The sequence below is a fragment of the Pan troglodytes genome, chromosome 6 (genome assembly GCF_028858775.2).
Source record: "Pan troglodytes isolate AG18354 chromosome 6, NHGRI_mPanTro3-v2.0_pri, whole genome shotgun sequence".
NCBI classification, from domain to species: domain Eukaryota; kingdom Metazoa; phylum Chordata; class Mammalia; order Primates; family Hominidae; genus Pan; species Pan troglodytes.
In genome coordinates this window covers 83,850,669-83,871,671 of record NC_072404.2, presented here as the reverse complement: position 1 = coordinate 83,871,671, position 21,003 = coordinate 83,850,669, and the positions used below count along the sequence as shown (strand labels likewise).

At 44.0% G+C, this 21,003-nt stretch overlaps 1 protein-coding gene across 8 annotated transcripts in view; it reads right to left on the bottom strand.

Annotated features, from left to right (window-relative positions):
• CALN1 (calneuron 1) overlaps positions 1–21,003 on the bottom strand; it is a 667,093-nt gene that overhangs the window by 447,802 nt on the left and 198,288 nt on the right. The gene's annotated exons all lie outside the window — the stretch shown is intronic.

Sequence of the window (21,003 nt, the reverse complement as noted above, 5' to 3'; positions counted from 1 at the left end):
TTAAGTAAAGGTGACGATGGAAAGAAGGTGCTTAATGCAGGGCCTGGAATACAGCAAGCACTCCACAAGTGTTGGCTGCCTTATTTATTTATTTATTTATTTATTTATTTATTTATTTATTTATTTATTGAGACAGGGTCTTGCTCTGTAGTCCAGGCTGGAGTGCACTGGTGCAATCATAGCTCACTGCAGCCTCAACCTCCTGGGTTTACATGATCCTCCCACCTCAGCCTCCTGAGTAGCTGGGACTACAGGCACATGCCACCATGCCTGGCAATTTTTTTTTTTTTGGTAGAGATGTTGGTGGCAGGGGGCGGGGATCTCACTATGTTGTCCAGGCTGGTCTTGAACTCCTGGGCTCAAGTGATCCTCCTGAAGTGCTAGAATTACAGGTATGGGCCACCACACCCAGCCCATTTTTAATTATTATTATTTCTCCAGCACTAAAGATACAATCAGGGAAAAGGGAAAAATGAACATGGAAGAAAAGCTGGGTGCTGTGGGAGGCAGAAAAAAGCCTCTCCAAGGATGACCATGTCCTGGTCCCCAGAACCTGTGAATCTGTTACCTCAGATGACAAAGAGACTTTGCAGATGTAAAAAGAGATCTTGAGATGGGGGTATTATCCTGTTTTATCTGGGTGAGCCCAATGTAATCACAAAGGCTCGTAAAAAGATGGAAGAGGAAAGCCGAGCATGGTGGCTCATGCCTGTAATCCCAGCACTTGGGAGGCTGAGGCAAGAGGATCGCTTACCATTTGACCCAACAATCCTATTACTGGGTGTGTACCCAAAGGATTATAAATCATTCTACTATAAAGACACATGCACACGTATGTTTACTGCAGCACTATTTACAATGGGAAAGACTTGGAACCAATCCAAATGCCCATCAATGATAAACTGGAAAAAGAAAATATGGCATATATACACCATGGAATACTATGCAGCCATAAAGAAGAATGAGTTCATGTCCTTTGCAGGGACACAGATGAAGCTGGAAACCATCATTCTCAGCCAACTAACACAGGAACAGAAAACCAAACACCGCATGTTCTCACTCATAAGTGGAAGTTGAACAATGAGAACACATGGACACAGGGAGGGGAACATCACACACCGGGGCCTGTCAGGGGGTGGGGAGCAAGGGGAAGGAGAGCATTAGGACAAATACATAATGCATTTGCAGGGCTTAAAACCTAGATGACAGGGGCCGGGCACGGTGGCTCATACCTGTAATCTCAGCACTTTGGGAGGCTGAGCCGCGCGGATCATGAGGTCAGGAAATCGAGACCATCCTGGCTAACAGGGTGAAACCCCGTCTCTACAAAAATACAAAAAATTAGCCGGGCGTGGTGGTGGGCGCCTGTAGTCCCAGTTACTCAGGAGGCTGAGGCGGGGAATGGCGTGAACCCAGGAGGCGGAGCTTGCAGTGAGCCGAGACTGCACCACTGCACTCCAGCCTGGGCAACAGAGCAAGACTCCATCTCAAAAAACAAAAACAAAAACAAAAAACAAAACCTAGATGACAGGTTGATAGGTGCAGCAAACCACCATGGCACATGTATACCTAGGTAACAAACCTGCACGTTCTGCACGTGTATCCCAGAACTTAAAGTAAAATTTTAAAAGTATTTTAAAAACAGATCAGCCTGGGCAACGTGGCGAAACTCTGTCTCTACAATAGATACTAAAAAAAAAAAAAAAAAAAAAAATTAGCTGGGTGTGGTAGCGTACACCTGCAGTTCCACCTACTTGGGAGGCTGAAGTGGGAGGATCACCTGAGCCCAGGTAGGTCAAGGCTGCAGTGAGTCATGATCACACCGCTGCACCCCAGCCTGGGCAAAAGAGTGAGGCCCTGTCTTGAGAAAAAAAAAAAAAAGATGGAAGAGGACAGTAGGAGAGTCAGAGAGAGAGATCTGAAGATGCTCCACTGCTGCCTTTGAAGATGGAAGAGGAGATATGAGCTAAGGAATGCAGGCAGACTCTATAGAAGTTCGACAAAGCAAGGAAACAGATTCTGCCCCAGCACCTCCAAAGGAATGTAGCCCTGATAATATCCCTATTTTATCCCAGTAAGATGCATTCTAAACTCCGACCTCCAGAATTGAAAGATAATAAATTCGTATTCTGTTAAGCCGCTAAGTTAGCGATAATTGGTTACAGCAACCACAGAAAACTAATATAGGCACAGTCGTTTCCCCATCACCCACAGCGTCACTTTCTGCAGTTTCAGTTACCTGAGTTCAACCACATTCCAAAAATATCAGATGGAAAATTCCAGAAATAAAAAATTCATCAGTTTTCATGTGCATGCCATTCCAAGGAGCGTGATGAAATCTTATACCATCCCAAACTGCCCCACCTGGGGGCATGAATCGTGCCTTTGTGTAGCCTAGCCACACTGTCTACACTACCAGTCTGTCAGTCACTCAGTAGCTGACTGAGCTATCAGATCAACTGTTGCAGTACACGCTATTTTTTTAATTTTTATTTTAAGTTCTGGGGTACATGCGCAGGATGTGCAGGTTTGTTACATAGGTAAACGTGCACCATGGAGGTTTGCTGCATCTATCAACCCACCACTTAGGTATTAAGCCCAGCAGGCATTAGCTATTTTTCCTAATGCTCTCCCTCCCCCAACGCCCCTGTCCAACAGGCCCCAGTGTGTGTTGTTCCCTTTCCTGTGTCCATGTGTTCTCATTGTTCAGCTTCCACTTACAAGTGAGAACATGCAGTGTTTGGTTTTCTGTTACTGCATTAGACTGCTGAGGATAACGGCTTCCAGCTCCATCCATGTCTCTGCAAAGGACAGGATCTCATTCTTTTTTATGGCTTCATAGTATTCCATGGTATATGTACCACATTTTCTTTATCTAGTCTATCACCGATGGGCATTTGGGTTGATTCCATGTCTTTGCTGTTGTGAATAGTGCTGCAATGAACATACACGTGCATGTATCTTTGTAACAGAATGATATTTTATTGTTATTGTTGTTAGTCTCTCACTGTGCCTAATTTATAAATGAAACTTTCTCATAGGTAGGTACCTATAGGAAAAGATGTACTAGGTACAGAGCTCAGTGCTATCCGTGATTTCAGGCATCCACTGGGGGTCTTGGAACTCCTCCCTTGCTGATAACCCCACCCTTACTGTACCATGCTGTGGAACGCCTGGGCTGTCAGGGTAAGAGTAGACTAAGGAAAAGAGTGATCAACTAGAGCTATATTTTTTGTAATATCAATTTGTTTAGCAGCATGTAAGTTGCACTGGGGGGCAGGAGAGAGGCAGCAAGTGTCAGAAAAGACGCTGTTGTCTTGGACAAGACAGTGCATTGACAAGGAGCCTGACAGGTGTGAAATGTGTGTTGGGATATTGGATGCATAAAACATATGCGACTTGGAGATCCCCTACAGGCTGGGGCCAAAGGAGAAGGGTCAAAGAAGACAAAAGGCTGGCTCATGGGAATCACAGTGACACCATTCTAGGGGTCAGAAGAAACTGCCTCAGCGGGGGGGGCAGAGAGGATGTAGGAGCATGCATCAGCTCCTGCAAGGGGTTTAGATTTGGGCCAAGAGCTTAGAACTGCAGTCAGAACTAAAGATCCCATTGTAGAACCGTCATCGCAGAGGTGAAAGCCAAAAATAATCCAGGTCCGGGAAGAAGACAACTAATTGCACAACTGCATTGTACGTGATAATACTATTTACAATAGCCAAGCACTGGAGAGAAACAAAAATCCAACAAATAAGAGATGGTTAAATAAGTTATTGTAACTTCATGCAATGGACTCGTAGAAAGCTTTCAAAAAAATTTTTTTTAATTTATTTTTTGAGACGGAGTCTCACTCTGTTGCCCAGGCTGTAGTGCAGTGGCACCATCTTGGCTCACTACAACCTCCGCTTCCCAGGTACAAGCGATTCTCCTGCCTCAGCCTCCCAAACAGCTGGGATTACAAGCACCTGCCACCATGCCTGGCTAATTATTATATTTTTAGTACAGACAGGGTTTCGCCATGTTGGCCAGGCTGGTCTTGAACTCCTGGCCTCAGGTGATCTGCCCATCTTGGCCTCCCAAAGTGCTGTGATTACAGGCATGAGCCACCACACCTGGCTTAAAAAATATTTTTTAAAGAATAGTTAATGGTTTAGGAAACATATGATATACTGAAATTTTTTTAATACAATATAAAAAGCCAAATTCCTTTAAAAGACTGGAAGGAAACAACAGACTTTAACACTATCTATATTGGGTATAGTGATGATAGTGACACTTTCTTCTTCATAATTTGCTATATTTTTAATTTAGCATAAATTAGCATGTTTAGCATGTAACATGTTTAGCATGTTTCCATAACATGGAAACACGGTTTTCAATAATATGCATATAATTTTATTGCACCTGTTTAAAAGCTTTGGCTTTATTAAGTTCTTTCTCTGATTGTTGATGAAAAAGTTTAGTTCCTTTATTTTGGTCACAAGGGACTGTTTTTCGTCACTATTTTTACTGTTTGACTTCTTGATACAATAAAGATCATTCTGTAAAAAGGAAAAAAAAAAAAAGAAGGCACTGTGGAGAAAGGCATGGAGGAGATCATTTGAGTAAAGGACCCACTGCAGGGTTGGAAGGAGGAAAAAAAGCAACCCCAAGGACAGAATAAGAGCCAAAGGAGAAGACGGTCTCGGGGAGTTGCCTGTGACCCTCAGTGGGATGGAGAGTTAAGGGGCTAAGGGGAGAAGAGAAGGCAGTGTTCACAAAGAGATGTTTCCTTTCAAGAGATAGAAAAAGGCTGGGTACAATGGCTCATGCCTGGAATCCCAACAACTCAGGAGGCCAAGGCAGGAGGATCACTTGAGACCAGGAGTTTGAGACCAGCATCGGCAACATAGTGAGACCCCATTTCTACAAAAAAAAACCAGAAACATTAGCCAGGAGTGGTGGTGAGCACTTATAGTGTCAGCTATTTGGAGGGCTGAGGCAGGAGGATTGTTTGAGCCCAGGAGTTGGAGGGTGCGGTGAGCTATGGTCACACCACTGGGCAACAGAGCAAGGCCCTTTCTTTTAAAAACTAAATTAGGCCAGGCATGCTGGCTCACATCTGTAATCCCAACACTTTTGAAAGGTCGAGGCAGGCGGATAATCTGAGGTCAGGAGTTCAAGACCAGCCTGGGCAACACAGCAAAACCACATTTCTACTAAAAATACAAAAATTAGCCAGGCACAGTGGTGCACACCTGTAGTCCCAGCTACTCAGGAGGCTGAGACAGGAGAATCGCTTGAGCCTGGGAGACAGAGGTTGCAGTGAGTCAAGATCACACCATTGTACTCCAGCCTGGGCAACAGAGCAAGATGTTGTCTCAAAATAAATAAATAAATAAACAAACTAACTAAATTAAGCTAGAAAGAGAAAGAAAGAGGAAACATAACAATAGAAAGACACACTGATGTTTACAAGGAAACAGTAAGGTTGAGAAGAGTTTGCCATGGACAGTTTCAATCTTTTACCACAAAGATAGAGGCAGTTTGCAGGGAATTACAAGGTAAAGCAGGATTAGAACCCTACAGAGCACAGAGAAAAGCTGCGATCTCTGCTTTGGATGTCAACAAGAGAAGACAAGAAACTTCCCCAGGAGCCCAGCCAAGATTAGACTCTGCCTAGATTCCTCCAGCCAGCAAAGTACCTCCCACAGTCTAGCACATATGAGGCCATTAGTTAGGGTGGCCTCTGACATCTCCTGAATATTGTTGGCTTTGTTATTTGTTATCTGAAGTCCACTTGTCTTTTTTTTTTTTTTTTTTTTTTTGAGATGGAGTCTCGCTCTGTCATCGAGGGTGGAATGCCATGGCGCGATCTCGGCTCACTGCAACCTCTGCCTCCCAGGTTCAAGTGATTCTTCTGCCTCAGCCTCCCAAGTAGCTGGGATTACAGGTGTGCACCACCACACGCAGCTAATTTTTGTATTTTAGTAGAGATGGGGTTTTACTATGTTGGCCAGGCTGGTCTCGAACTCCTGACTGCAAGTGATCCACCCGCCTTGGTCTCCTAAAGTGGTGGGATTACAGGCGTGAGCCACCGTGTCCGGACATGAAGTCCACTTGTCTCATCTTCCTAACTTCTGGAAAACAGAGGCCATCTCTAATTTAATTTGGTATATTCTCCAGATGCTGGATCTCAGTAGATATCCCCTAAGTACTTAATTATGGGTGGAAAGCAATGGAAGAGAAGCAATAATAGCAAATGCTTCTAGTTGCTATTGCTATAATTTCCCAACATATTGATTAAAACTTGCTTTAAAGAAACACAACAGATAAAAACTTATAAAACAGACCTGGTGTGGTGGCTCATGCCTGTAATCCTACCACTTTGGGAGGCCAAGGTGAGAGAATCACTTCTGGAAGTTCAGAAGTTTGAGACCACCCTGAGCAATATAGCGAGACTCTGTCTCTGCCAAAAAAAACTAAAAATTAGGCAGTCATGGTAGCATGCTCCTGTAGTCCCAGCTACTAGGGAGGCTGAGGTGGGAGGATCACATGAGCCCAGGAGTTGGAGGCCACAGTGAGCTATGATCACACCACCGCACTCCAGCCTGGATGACACAGTGAGACTCTGTCTCAAAAATAAATAAATAAATAAATAAATAAATAAATAAATAAATAAATAAGAAAAATAAATAATTTTCCAAAAAGTTCAAGCAGATCAATTAGAGTGTGTCCACGCCTTATAGAATTCCTTTAAATACTGCATTAGTATTGTCCTGGGTGCATTTTAAAAAGAATTTGCTACAGGGAAATCTACATTGAAGGCAACTCCTAAAGAAATAGCTCCACAGTGTAAAAATCATTTAATGCTAGCACAGACAGGCTTGCAAATGAAATCCTTCACGGCCCCAGCAGAAAGAGTCCCACACACTCTGCTGTGCAGCAGAGAAGGATGTCAAAGCAGCCCGTGTTGATTAGACTGTAAAGGGCTCAGAATTCCACTCTGGGGACCTGGCACATTTCTAAACATGTGGGAAAACTCTCCAGCATCCCCCACCCCCGCCCCCCTAACCTTGGACTCCATGACATCTCTCCCTCTGCTGTCTTATGTTGTTATTAAGCCTGTCAATCAAATCTCTGCCCCATCACCCCTTGGCCATGTAGCCCTGGAAGGCCAAGTTACAACCACTGTCCCTTTGATTCTTGCCTACCCGGTACCCCATCCTTATATACCTGTACTTGCACCCTCTGCAAAGCAAATACCCCAAGCTCCAAGGTAGCACAGAACTGCTACCTGACCAAGAACCAGCCCTGGGGTCCAAATAACCTGATTTCACATTCTGGGCCAGGCACAGTGGCTCACACCTGTAATCCCAGCTCTTAGGGAGGCAGAGGAGGGAGGATAGTTTGAGCCCAGGAGTTCGACACCTGCCTGGGCAATATAATGAGCCCATTCTCCACAAAAAAAAAAAAAAAGAAAGAAAAGAAAAAAAAAGAACCTGATTTCACATTCCAGTCCAATTTCTTACAAGCTGCAAACCCTCAGAAAAATCACCTAATTATTGGGATAGTGGCCATCCCAACCTTGTTATTCACGCAGCGTCTCTCACTTACGTAAAGGCTCATTAAGGTTGGGTATTCTCATTAAGTGTTTAAGGAAGAGTTGACTTGGCTTGTAAGGCTGAAAGAGAACATATAAAATACTCAAAGTCGAAATTCTCAGTGTTCAGAGCCACTCATCAAGCCCACCCGCCCTCCGAATCAACTGCAGAAGAAACCAATAAAATGGGATGGTCTCTCACCCAGCAAGTTCTACTGACAACAGTCAATATGGAGGCTCAAATATGTTCGTTAAACCAGGAAATCAGTGAGAAAAACCTGCCCATAGAGATAGCAGCAAAGACCCAAGGAGAACCTCAAGTCCTGCCATTCATCGGCATGCCTGAAAAAGTTCAGGGTTGCAGAATTTTTTTCCTCTTGCATCGTGTTGGAAAACGCCAGGCTCATCGCAAAAATCAAATTATCCCTACAATATCTGATAATTAATGGTTGGATTATCTGAACCAAATGACATCCCAGAGCAAACTGTGCTAACTGTTGGGAGGAGGAAATAAATGTGTCATTGATTTTCAGCTTTAATGATATAGTACAGGTATTTGTGACTATCTGTCACATGGGAAAGACTCAAGACATGTTCGTTATTATTATTTCATAAGCAATGTTCATGGTCTTTGGCCAAGGGATAGATTTGTGTCCTAGGACACCTCCCCATACTGGGAGTCTACAGAATTTAATTGATGTGTTGAAGGAGCCTGCAGTGGGAGGTGAAGTCTGATCTAGTTGGGAACTTCTTCTTTTTTTTTTTTTTTTTTTTGAGATGGAGTTTCCCTCTTGTTGCCCAAGTTGGAATGCAATGGTGCAATCTCGGCTCACTGCAACCTCTGCCTCCTGGGTTCAAGCAATTGTCCTGCCTCAGCCTCCCGAGTAGCTGAGATTACAGGCATGTGCCACCACACCTGGCTAATTTTCTATTTTTAGTAGAGACGGCGTTTCACCATGTTGGCCAGGCTGGTCTCAAACTCCTGACCTCAGGTGATCCGCCCGGCTCGGCCTCCCAAAGTGCTAGGATTACAGGCATGAGCCACTACACCCGGCCCTGGGGAATTCTTATTATACTGGTAAGAGAAGATCAAATGGATTTGAGGTATCACTAAACTGCAACATCACAAACATCTGCTGCTCTGAGTCCCACCCCCATGGCCAGAAGCTGAAATTGGGAGGTCCTTATTCCAGATAAGGGAGACAGGGAGAGAGGACAGGGCCAAAGAAGTAGACTGCACCTGTCACTGAGCAGAGGACTAGAGAGAGCAGCAGACCAGGAGAGGCAGAGACAGGCACAGAAGCCACAGCGAGGACCAGGAGACAGAAGCAGAAAAATGCATTAGACCAAGGAGAGTCTTCACTGCCTGTTACAGCATTTCAGGTTGGTTTTTTTAGGTTCTTGGGGCTGAGTCCTGGGAGGGCTGGTTTCACTCAAGAACCATCAGCCCTTACTGAGTCCTCCCTCTCTTAGGAGTTCCCCAAAATGACCAACACAAAAGCAAGACAGAGAGAAACCCTTCCTTCTTCTAGCCCCTTCACAAATCCAGAGTTTCTCTGGCTACTCAAGAGGAAATCTATAAGGTGAGATTGCAGACATCAAGGGAATGAGGACTGTTTGACGAGGAGTGCCCCAGAAATGTTACCATGGAAAATGGAAGTGCCTGCAACATCATGGCTCTTTCTGCCTGGCATTGTTGACAGCAAATGCATAAAGGACAAGGCTTTGGGCAAGTTGATGAATGTATAAATCTAGCATCTTGAAGGACTCCAAAAACAGAGGTGGCGTTCAGAAGCTTGTGAAGGTAATGACCCACAAAACAAGGAAGCCCTACAGAAGACAGCCGGGTTCACCAAAGCTCCAGGTGAGAGCTAATTGTTTAGGGTCTGCAGGTGTCCACCTTGGGAAACATTGAAATTGTTGCTCAGGAATAATACTCTTAAATGAAAAATTCACAAAAGGAAATCAGTATTCTATGATAGTTACAAGAGCACATCAAAATTAAGTTTTAATATTTCCATTTTTTTCTTTGATTTTTAAATTTTAACTGGAGTCTTCTCCATCCAGAGAAACAAATGTCTATGAGAATGAGTTGCAAAGAGACTGAGCTGCTGGCTTTATTCCCTAGAAATTCATGGTATAATGAATTTATTTCCTAGAAATTTATTGAATGAATTATTTAATGAGTATAATTTATTATTTAATGAATTTTTTTATTTAATGAATTTATTCCCTAGCAACACTTTATTCCCTAGAAATTCATGGAATAATGAGTGTCTGATATGGTTTGACTGTGTCCCCACCCAAATCTCATCTTGAACTGTAGTTCTTGTAATCCCTACGTGTCATGGGAGGGACCCAGTGGGAGGTAATTGAATCACAGGGGGGTTAGCTCCATGTTGTTCTCATGATAGTGAGTGAGTTCTCACAAGTTCTGATGGTTTTTTAAGGGGCTTTTCCCCTCTTTGCTCTGCACCTCTATTTGCTGCCGCCACGTGAAGAAGGGCATGTTTGCTTCCCCTTCCACCATGATTGTAAGTTTCCTGAGACATCCTCAGCCCTGTAGAACTGTAAGTCAATTAAACCTCTTTCCTTTGTAAATTACCCAGTCTCAGGTATGTCTTTATTAGCAGCATGAGAACAGGCTAACACAGTGTCATAGACAAAGAAAAGATTGTGACAAGACAGAGACCCAGACCTCTCATGATCAGACATCCCCCACTAATGTGGACAAAGCTAGGAAGCAGGAGAGAGGGCCCTCAGACTCTTGCCCCACCTTAAACAGCCTGACTCTTCACACTAATCTGTGCCTTTACAGCCAGTAAGATGTTGTACTCCGTGACTTCTAAAATACCTCCTGGTGCTTTCTATTCAAATATTCTGTGATGGCTGGGAAAAGTGGCTCATGCCTGTAATCCCAACAATTTGGGAGGCCAAGACAGGAGGATCACTAGAGGCCAGGAGCTTGAGACCAGCCTGGGAAGCACACCAAGACCCCACCTTTCCAAAAAAATAAATAAATTATCCAGGAGTGGTGGCACGTCCTTGTATTCTCAGCTACGCAGGAGGCTGAAGCAGGAGGATCACTTGAGCTTAGGAGTGAGGCTATAATAAGCTATGATTGCACCACCGCACTCCAGCCTGGACAACAGAACAAGACCTTGTCCCTAAAAATAAATAAATAAATAAACCAAAGATTCTGTGATGCTCTGCTGTCTTAGCTTCTAAACCCTCTTGAGGTGCAGAGATTTTTGTTTATTTCTATTGTATTCTGCACATCTGACACAGCATAAATATCAACATATAATAAAAGTTTACATTTAAATACAGGAATATACTAAACAGCAAAATCTTCCTAAATTCTCTGGGTATAACTTTTCTAAGGTGTTAATTTCCTAAATCCCCAAGGTGCATGGGTTTGTAGATCAAGTTAACTCAACAGAATAACATGGGATGCTACAGAAAAAAAAATGTGGATTTTCTAATGACACAGAATGCCCAGCCTCTGCCAGGTAGCTCCTACATGTGCCCTCGATCCCAACAGGGTTCAGAAGAGAGAATGTGCACCACTTCGTACACAATGCACAGCTTCGACTGTGCATTCCCTTACTAAAACCAACAGAACCACTGTCAAAGTGCCTCCCCTCCTGAAAGTAGGATAGTCTTGTACATTGCATGCCAACAGAGACAACACAAGCCAAGGGTGGAAGGGCTTAAGGATTTCTATTCGACCATGCTGAAACCAAGCTTTAAGTTTAAATATGAGTGACATTCTTACAACCAGCTCATTTTGCTGGGTAAACAACTCAACAATCCTGGAGAGAATCCTAGCCTCAAGTTCTAGCTGTAATGACTTGAGACTAATGTTTTGAAGAGAGACTCCAGGAGTGTGGGGGCTACTTTGGGAAGTCTCATAGGATCCACCAGTCCTATAGTTCTAGAAACACTTGGGGAAATTTCTTTTTTTTTTTTTTTTTTTTAAGTAAAGATGGGGTCTTGCTTTGTAGCCCAAGCTGGAGTGCAGTAGAGTGATCATAGCTCACTGCACCCTTGAATTCCTGGGCTCAAGCTATCCTCCCACCTCAGCCTTCTGAGTATCTGGGACTATAAGGACGTGCCACCGTGCCAGGCTAGTTTTTTAACTTTTTGCAGAGTTCGAGTCTTGCTCTGTTGTACAGGCTGATCTTGAACTCCTGACCTCAAGCAATTCTCCAGCCTTGGCCTCCCAAAGAGCTGGTGTTACAGGTATGAGCTGCTGCGACTGGGGGAGATTTGCTGAATAGCTTCCAAAGCCAGTGTCTAATGAACACAGATCAACTTGTTACTGCGTGTTCATACAAACATTATTGCCAGTTTGATCAATCAACTGCTCCACATGATTTGACTCTAAACTGCCATTTTCTGTTGCTAAAACTACCCTCATCTTCAGAAGAGAAGGATTCGTTGCTGTTAAGTTTATTCCTGAGGATGTCTCAAGGGCCTACAGTCAGCTGGCAAAGAAATCCAGTCATTCACTGAGTGTGGGCAGTGTTCTTGGAGAAAGAATCACTAATGTGTAGGGTCTATCACTTCCACTGGTCTGAATTATGTTTCCAAGTGACCTATACAAATCAGAGTGTATCGTGCTTTCCTGCTGTTCTCTCTACCTGGAAGGCCAGTCCCATGCCTGTTTACACTGGACAAATATTTGGTTTTTAAAAGCATTATTTGGCCTTCTGGAACCTTCCTTGAGTGCTCCCAGCCACCTCTAAAAGCATTACTTACTCCCCGCATTATCAGAGTCTATATCTGCCCCTCTCAATAGACTGGAGTGGAATCAAACTATCTTTGAACCATTTCAATTCCAATCTAGCATTTACTACATTCTCTGGCACACGGTCGATTCTTAGTTAATATTTGCTGAATTTGGATAGTTTTAGTTCAAGTAAGTTGGCTTGAGAATCACTCATGTTAGAGTCTGTTTTGCACAATGAAAGTATTCACCATTCAACAGGCATTTATTTGTCACTAAACTTATGCCAGCCATGGACTAGGGGAAGGGCGAGTCGTTTCTTAGTGTCTTTTCTCAGACTTGTGCACTGCATTTTTGGGGTGTCTTTATTTTGTTCTGTTTTTAGTAATTTTTAAAAGTCAAGAATGGTACGAGCACATTCTGTTTTCCCCCCACACATTTACTTAAACAAAAAAGGTTCAGACCGGGCGCAGGGGCTCACACCTGTAATCCCAGCACTTTTGGAGGCCAAGGCAGGCAGATCACCTGAGGTCAGGAGTTCGAGAGCAGCCTGACCAACATAGAGAAACCCCGTCTCTACTAAAAATACAAAATTAGCCAGGCGTGGTGGCACATGCCTGTAATCCCAGCTACTTGGGAGGCTGAGGCAGGAAAATCGCTTGAATCCAGGAGGCAGAGGTTGCAGTGAGCTGAGATTGAGCCATTGCACTCCAGCCTGGGCAACAAGAGTGAAACTCCGTCTCAAAAAAAAAAAAGGTTCAAATATATCTGATGCAACACACTCATGTCTAAAACAACAGATACCATAACTCAGCCATGCCTCTTTAGTTTGTCTCCAAACAAAAGCAGCCCATGCTATCTAAAAAGTATAGGCCACTAGGATGAAAGTTTATGCATTTAAAATCTCTCTCTCTCTCTTTTCAATCATTTAAGCTTTTGAGTATACAGTTCAGTGGCATTAAGTACATTTTCATTATTGGGCAACCACCACCATCCATCCTCAGGACTTTTTCATTATCCCAAAGTGAAACTCTACCTATTAAATAATTCGGCACTTGTTAAACAACCCTATTCCTCCTCTTCTGAGCCCCTGGCAACCACCCTTCTACTTTCTATGAATTTAGCTATTCTAGGGACCTCATAGAAATGGAATCATACAGTATTTGTCCTTTTGTGTCTGGCTTATTTCACTTACCATGCTATCTTCAAGGTGCACCCACGCTGTAGTGTGTGTCAGAATGTCCTTCCTTTTTAAGGCTGAATAATATTCCATTCAATGGCTATACCACATTCTTTCCACCTTTTGGCTATTGTGAATAATGCTGCTATGAACATAGATGTGCATATATCTGTTTGAGTCCCTGCTTTCCATCCTTTGGGGTATAGGCATAAATTGATGGATAATATGGTAACTTTATGTTTGGGTTTAAAAATCTTAAATTATTTTTAACCTTTGGGAGTAAGAGAGAACAACTCATTATTTTTTGTACACGGTTGGGAAAATAAAATCCACTCTAGTGGAGGATCTGGAAATGTCAGGTTTTTACCTACTCATAAACAATTCAAAAAAAGTAAATGATCATACCTTCAGGGACTCCTAAAAGCATTGGCTAAATATGGTTGAAATATTAAAATTAAGGCCAGGCGCAGTGGCTCAAACATGTAATCCCAACACTTTAGGAGGCTGAGGTGGGCAGATCACTTGAGGTCAGGAGTTTGAGACCAGCCTGTCCAACATGGTGAAACCCCATTTCTGCTAAAAATACAAAAATTATACAGGCGTGGTGGCATGTGCCTGTAATCCCAGCTACTCAGGAGGCTGAGGCAGGAGAATTGCTTCAACCTGGGAGGCAGAGATTGCAGTAAGCCAATATTACACCACTGCACTTCAGCCTGGGTGACAGAGCAAGAATCCAACTCAAAAATAAAATTAAAATTAAAAAATAAAAATTAACTGGCTTTCAATTATTGCCAGAAAAATAATACTAAAGTTAGCAAAGACATTTGATATTATAGATATGGACGTAGATATTCCCAAAACCCAATTTCACTCAATGATCTGAACCTAACCAGTAATCCAGATAAAGGGAAGTGATGCGGAGTGAATGCTTGAAGCCTTAATTCCCAATGTGATGATATTTGGAAGTGGGACCTCTAAGAGGTAATTAGGTTTAGATGAGGTCATGAGGGAGGAGCCCCCGTGATGGTATCAGTGCCCTTATTAGGAAAAGAAAGGACTGAGCTCTCTCTCTCTCCATGTGAGGACACAGGAAGAAGGCGGCCATCTGCAAACCAGGAAGAGAGCCCTCAAGAACTGAATCAGCTGCCGTCTTTAATCTAGACTTCCTAGCCCTTTAGAACTATGAGAAACAAACTTTTGTTATTTAAGCCACCCAATTGATGGCATTTCTATAGCAGCCCAAACTGACCATGATAAGAAGTAATTTTGATTATTTTCCTACTCCCAACTGTCTAACGTTTGTTTTTTAAATCGGTGAGCTTCTTTTGGTGCTAAGTGCTGACCTAGCAAACCTTAGCTGCATCCGGGGATGCAGTGTTGGGGACTCAGAGAAACAGTCCCAGGCACAAGAAGGCAGGAAGAGCGCATGAACCAGCACTCCCCACTCCTCCGCCCCTGCCCCCAGCACTCACTGTCAGGACTTAGTGGTTTCTCCTGTCTGGAGTGAGTGACCTTAGACAAAACCCCTGGCCCTTCTGAGCCAATCAAGCTGCTAGGCTGATCTAATGAGATTCTGTATGTGGACAGCAAAGTGGGCCATAGAACTAACTGTGAGTCCTCACTGGCCCAAAGGAAAGAACTCATTCTACCTAAGTGAATTTCTCTACCTAACTAAAGTCCAGAGACAAAGTCCACTTAGTAAGTTTGAATGGAAATACTGCTGAAACATATGACATACTTCTATTCCTTCTTTTTAGTTTTTATTTGCTAGCTCAAGGTCACCATGAATGCCAACTGTTCTACCTCTATCTACCGTACAATGGTCTTTCCAGGAGCTACTGTCAAGTCTGTATATTGAATTCTCCCATCCTGCTGAATGGAATGAGGACTTTTCTGAAGGCTGAATCTCCTTGCTGAAGGCTAAATCTCCTTGCTCGAGACCATACACATAGAAGGTACAATGCATGGGCTGACCCTGCAAGGAACTCCAGAAAAGAACCTAAAGTTATGTTTTTGAAGACATCTCTGATTTTAGGCACAGAGACCTCAACTTTTTCATCACTGCATTCCCAGTGCCTGGCATATAGCAGATGTTCAGGAAACCTTTACTAGATTCCAATAAAATGATAGGGTAAAGATCCCTCAAACTCTGATTATTTCAGAATTCTGGGTATTTGGTTTCAATTATTTCAATGCAAAGCTATTCAAGAAGTCCACAAATACTGTATTAAGTTCCTACAACGTACAAGACTGCTGTAAACAGGATTGAAAAATAAGCGTGTTCCTGCTCTCTAGGATGTAATCCAGTAGAGAAACTAAAATATATAAACAAGAAAACAGAAAAGTTCTACAATTTATTATTGGGATATAAATGAGGAATAAACCAAGTTAAAGCACGGAGAATGAATTCCTTTTTTTTTTTTTTAATCAGCTTTCTCAGGTTGAAGAGAATGAATTTCATCTAGCTGTAGGGTGATTTTAGAAGGTTCCATAAAGGATGTGGCAATTAAAATGGGGGTTGAGTAGGAACTCAGCAGGTGAAGAACAAGCAGAAAGGGGTTCCCAGACAGAGAAAATATAAGTAGCTTGCAGGCAGAAAAATGTGGTTTTATGGCACTATCAATGGATAGAAACAATGACTATTCCCTTTCTCAACTCCACAGTTAGCAATAACTTACATAACTTGGCGCTCAACTTCAGAGAGAGAGGAAAAGCAAATTCCAATTACCTAAATTGTACCAAATACTAAGACGGCCCTACCCTCTGACTCCCTCTGACTTTTATTCCAACTCCTCTAAATCATGGTGTGGAGAGATGGATGACATCACCAGGCATCCTACATCTCACATGAGGAAAACAGAACAGGACCATTATTCAGCATCCTCATCACCTTGCTCCATCCCAAAACATTGTAGGTGATGAGTTCTCTTGGAGGAAAATATTCAAATGAGGTGACATAGACAGAACAATCCCTGCTGGAGGTGCTATGTAGGGTTTTCCCTCCTCCCTCTGAACTGTTCAAGTTTTCATGAATCATCTGCGCAGGCAGCCCAGCCCTGCCCTGGTAAGGACAATATCATCTGAGCCACCAATTCCTAGGCACCAGTAATGTGCTGACTTTTCCTGCAACCCTATGTGCAGTACTGTGATGTGACTCATTTTAAAGCTGTGTAAAGTGGGCCTGGGCGCAGTGGCTCACGCCTATAATCCCAGCACTTTGGGAGGCTGAGGCGGGTGGAGCACCTGAGGTCAGGAGTTCGAGACCAGCCTGACCAACATGGTGAAACTCCCGTCTCTACTAAAAATACAAAATTAGCCGGGCATGGTGGTGGGCACCTGTAATCCCAGCTACTCAGGAGGCTGAAGCATGAGAATCACTTGACCTGGGAGGCAGAGGTTGCAGTGAGCCGAGATTGCACCACTGCACTCCAGCCTGGGCAACAAGAATGAAACTCCATCTCTAAATAAATACATAAATAAATAAATAAAGTTGAGTAAAACAAGATCAGAGACAGAATTCACTTCCCAGACATCACACCATTGGCTAGAGGCAATGCTGGGATTTTCATCCAGGTATCTGCGACTCCAAAGCCCATGGTCCTTCTTTGCTAGGCTGCTGCCTCAGCAAAACTCAAAAGACCAGTTCTTCTTTCAATAGCGACTGTGCACCAGTGTTCTGGTGCCACCATTTCTAGATGTGCTTCCACTCCACCAGCAAAGAAATGTAGCTGGCCACAAGGTCTCACTGCCCTGGCAGCAATGCTTACACTGCAAGGCGTCCTCCACATTTTTGAATTGAAAAAAGGTCACTATGAAACAAAACTCAGACCTAAGATGTACCCAGCCTCCTTTCTTTTCTCCCTATGGGATTCCCTCTCTCTTCTCTAGTTCCAGAGTGACCTCTTATCTGACAAAAGTAATTTCCAGACACTTTATTATGATAACATCTTTCCAGTTCTACTTCCTGTCTGGGTCTTGGGATGAAGGAATCAACTCCTTATGCAATGGGACCTCTGGACCATCAAACCCTTACCTCAGAAACACCCCCTTTCCTCTCTCAGATAGACCTGAGGTTTCTTTCTTTGGCAGAGGATAAAAGCTCTCATTTCAAAATTAGGGACTGGCCTTAAAATGCTGACACCATTGTGAGGGGTGAGGGCTCCTGCAGACACCTCTGGACTGACTCCAACTCAGAAGACTCGGGCTCTGCGGTCTAAGGGACACACGGTGGCTTGGTGATGTCCCTTGGAGAGTGGTGTCCTCCCTGGGAAGCCCCAGGAGCTGCCCTGTCCTGCCCCCAGTGTCACTTGCCAGGCTAACTTTCAGTAACTCTATAATTCCGTGATCAAAACTCATCCAAGGTATAAATTAGTATTACCAGATTCTCTTTTGAGAGAATGTTTTGCTAAGAAAGTGATGAAAAAAAGGAGACTACTACTAAATGCCTCAAAGTGGACAGGAGAAAAAAAGACAGAAAAAAAGACATAGAAATAAGGACACGGTCCTTTGACCATCTTCTTGTTTTGTCCAGGACTATCCGATACCCCATCCTCACAGTTAGGCCAATGATCCTCATTCCTACCAGAACAAATTTTTTTTTTTTTTTTTTTTTTGAGATGGAGTTTCACTCTTCTTGCCCAGGCTGGGGTGCTGTGGCGCAATCTCAGCTCACTGCAACCTCCGCCTCCCAGGTTCAAGCAGTTCTCATGCCTCAGCCTCCCAAGTCGCTGGAATTACAGGCATGCGCCACCATGCCCGGCTAATTTCATATATTTAGTAGAGACAGGGTTTCTCCATGTTGGTCAGGCTAGTCTCGAACTCCCGACCTCAGGTGATCTGCCCGCCTCGGCCTCCCAAAGTGCTGGGATTACAGGCAAGAGCCACTGCGCCCGGCCGGCCCTACCAGAACAATTTTTATATAATCACAGACAGCCCAGTGTATGCCATGTGGCCACCTTCCTCTACTCACCCTATCCCCACCCAGATAGTCATGGAGAAAGCTACAAGGTATTTCATGAACTTCGTGGGTCCTTGGTCTGGCAAGGGTTTTCAACAGACCATTTTCTTTTTTCTTTTTTTGAGATGGAGTCTCACTCTGTCACCCAGGCTGGAGCGCAGTGGCGCGACCTCGGCTCACTGCAAGTTCCGCCTCCCGGTTCACACCATTCTCCTGCCTCACCCTCCGGAATAGCTGGGACTACAGGTGCCCGCCACCACGCCTAACTAATTTTTTGTATTTTTAGTAGAGACGGGTTTCACCATGTTAGCCAGGATGGTCTCAATCTCCTGACCTCGTGGACCTTGTGATCTGCCCGCCTCGGCCTCCCAAAGTGCTGGGATTACAGGCATGAGCCACCGTGCCCGGCCTCAATAGACCATTTTCTTATTAAAGATAAATTATGATTATCATGCCCACTTTACAGAAGTGGTAACATAGTCCCCTGGTAGACATCTGTATTTGTTTCCTGTGGTTGCTGCAACCAGTGATCACAAAGTTAGTGGCTTAGAACTATACAAATGTGGCCAGGCATGGAGGCTCATGCCTGGAATCCCAACACTTTGGGAAGCCAAGGCAACAGGATTGCTTGAGGCCTGGAGTTGGAGATGACCAGCCTGGGCAATACAGCAAGACCCCATCTCTACAAAAAATTTAAAAATTAGCCAGGCATGGTAGGTAATGCATGCCTGTAGTCCCAGCTACTTGGAAGGCTGAGACAGGAGGATGGCTTGAGCCGGGAGTTCCAGGTTGCAGTGAGCTACAATCACACTACTGCACTCCAGCCTGAGCAACACAGTGAGGCTCTGTCTTTAAACAACAACAAAGAAAAACACAAATGTATCATCTTATAGTTCTGGAAGTCAGAAGTCCTGAAGTCAAGATACTGGGAGGGCTGTATTCCTTCTGGAGGCTCTAGCGGATAATCTATTTGCCTTTTTTTTTCTTTTTAGATGGAGTTTCGCTTTTGTCACCCAGGCTGGAGTGCAATGGCACGATCTTGGCTCACTGCAACTTCCACCTCACAGGTTCAAGCAATTCTCCTGCCCCAGCCTCCCAAGTAGCTGGGATTACAAGTGCTTGCCACCACACCCAGCTAATTTTTGTATTTTTAGTAGCAATGGGGTTTCACCATATAGGCCTGGCTGGTCTAGAACTCCACCCACCTTGGCCTCCCAAAGGGCTGGGATTACAGTCGTGAACCACCACGCCTGGCCTCTTTGCCTTTTCTCACTTCCAGAGGTTGCCTGCATTCCTTGGCTCATGGCCCCTTCCACCATCTTCCAAGGCAGCAATGCAGCAACTTCCAGCCAATCTCTCTTCTTTCTCTCTTCCATTCTCTCTTCTTCCATCATCACATGGCTTTCTGACTCTGACCCTCCAGCCTCCCTCTTATAAGGACACTTATCATTACATTATTATTCCCACCCAGATAACCCCAAATAATCTCTCCATCTCAACATCCTAATGTAGTCACATCTGCAATGTACTTTTTGCCATATAAAGTAACATGTTCACAAGTGTCAGGAATTAGGAAACGCACATCTTTAGGGGGATATCTTTGGGGGTACATCTTTCAGGGGACATTGTTCAGCCAACCATAACATCTATTAAATTTCTATCTAAATTTTTTTTTTCAAAAATATAATCTCAATCCCATTTTGAGAATCAGGATAGTCTATAATCGATCATGTTTTGTTGCTATGGGAAACATTTCAAAAGGACATTTTAAGTTTTAGAATGTTCCAAGATAGAAAGGCTTAAAAGAAGTATTTTTAATCAAGAAGACAAAAGGAAAGCAAGGCAAATTAATTTTAAAAATCACATAAGCAGTGATGGATCACGAATTCCTTCATTAAAGAAACACTGAAAAACCACATGGGTTGTGCTAAAAGGCAACTAGACATCGCAGAGTTCCGACTGACCTGATTAGACACAGACATGCAGATTCATCATTCTGCCCTGAGTGAGGACAAGCTCAGGCCACCCCTGCCTGGCTCAGTATCACTGATGAAAAAAATCAGACAGATTCACCAGCCCCTCCACTCCAGTCATGAGCAACAGAGGTGTCATCTTCCTGTACAAAGCACCAGACACCTGCCCATACACAGCTCATGAAACCATCATCGCAACACCACCAGGAAGCCAGGCAAGCATTTCCACTCTCCTGTGTCGGGTCAAGAAGTCAGGGCTCAAGGAAGTCAAGAGACTTGCCCAAGATCACATGTTTAATGGCTGGTGGAGGCAGGACTAGCCCAGGCAAGAAGGCACACTTTTCCCCCAGATCTATCCACAGGATCTTCAACAAGAAACAGACCTTCAGCAGGGCACGGTGGCTCATGCCTGCAATCACAACACTTTGGGAGGCTGAGGCAGGCAGATCACTTGAGTTCAGGAGTTTGAGACCAGCCTTGCCAACATGGCAAAACCCTGTCTCTACAAAAAATACAAAAATTAGCTGGGTGTGGTGGCAGGTGACTGTAATCCCAGCTACTCAGGAGGCTGAGGCAGGAGAA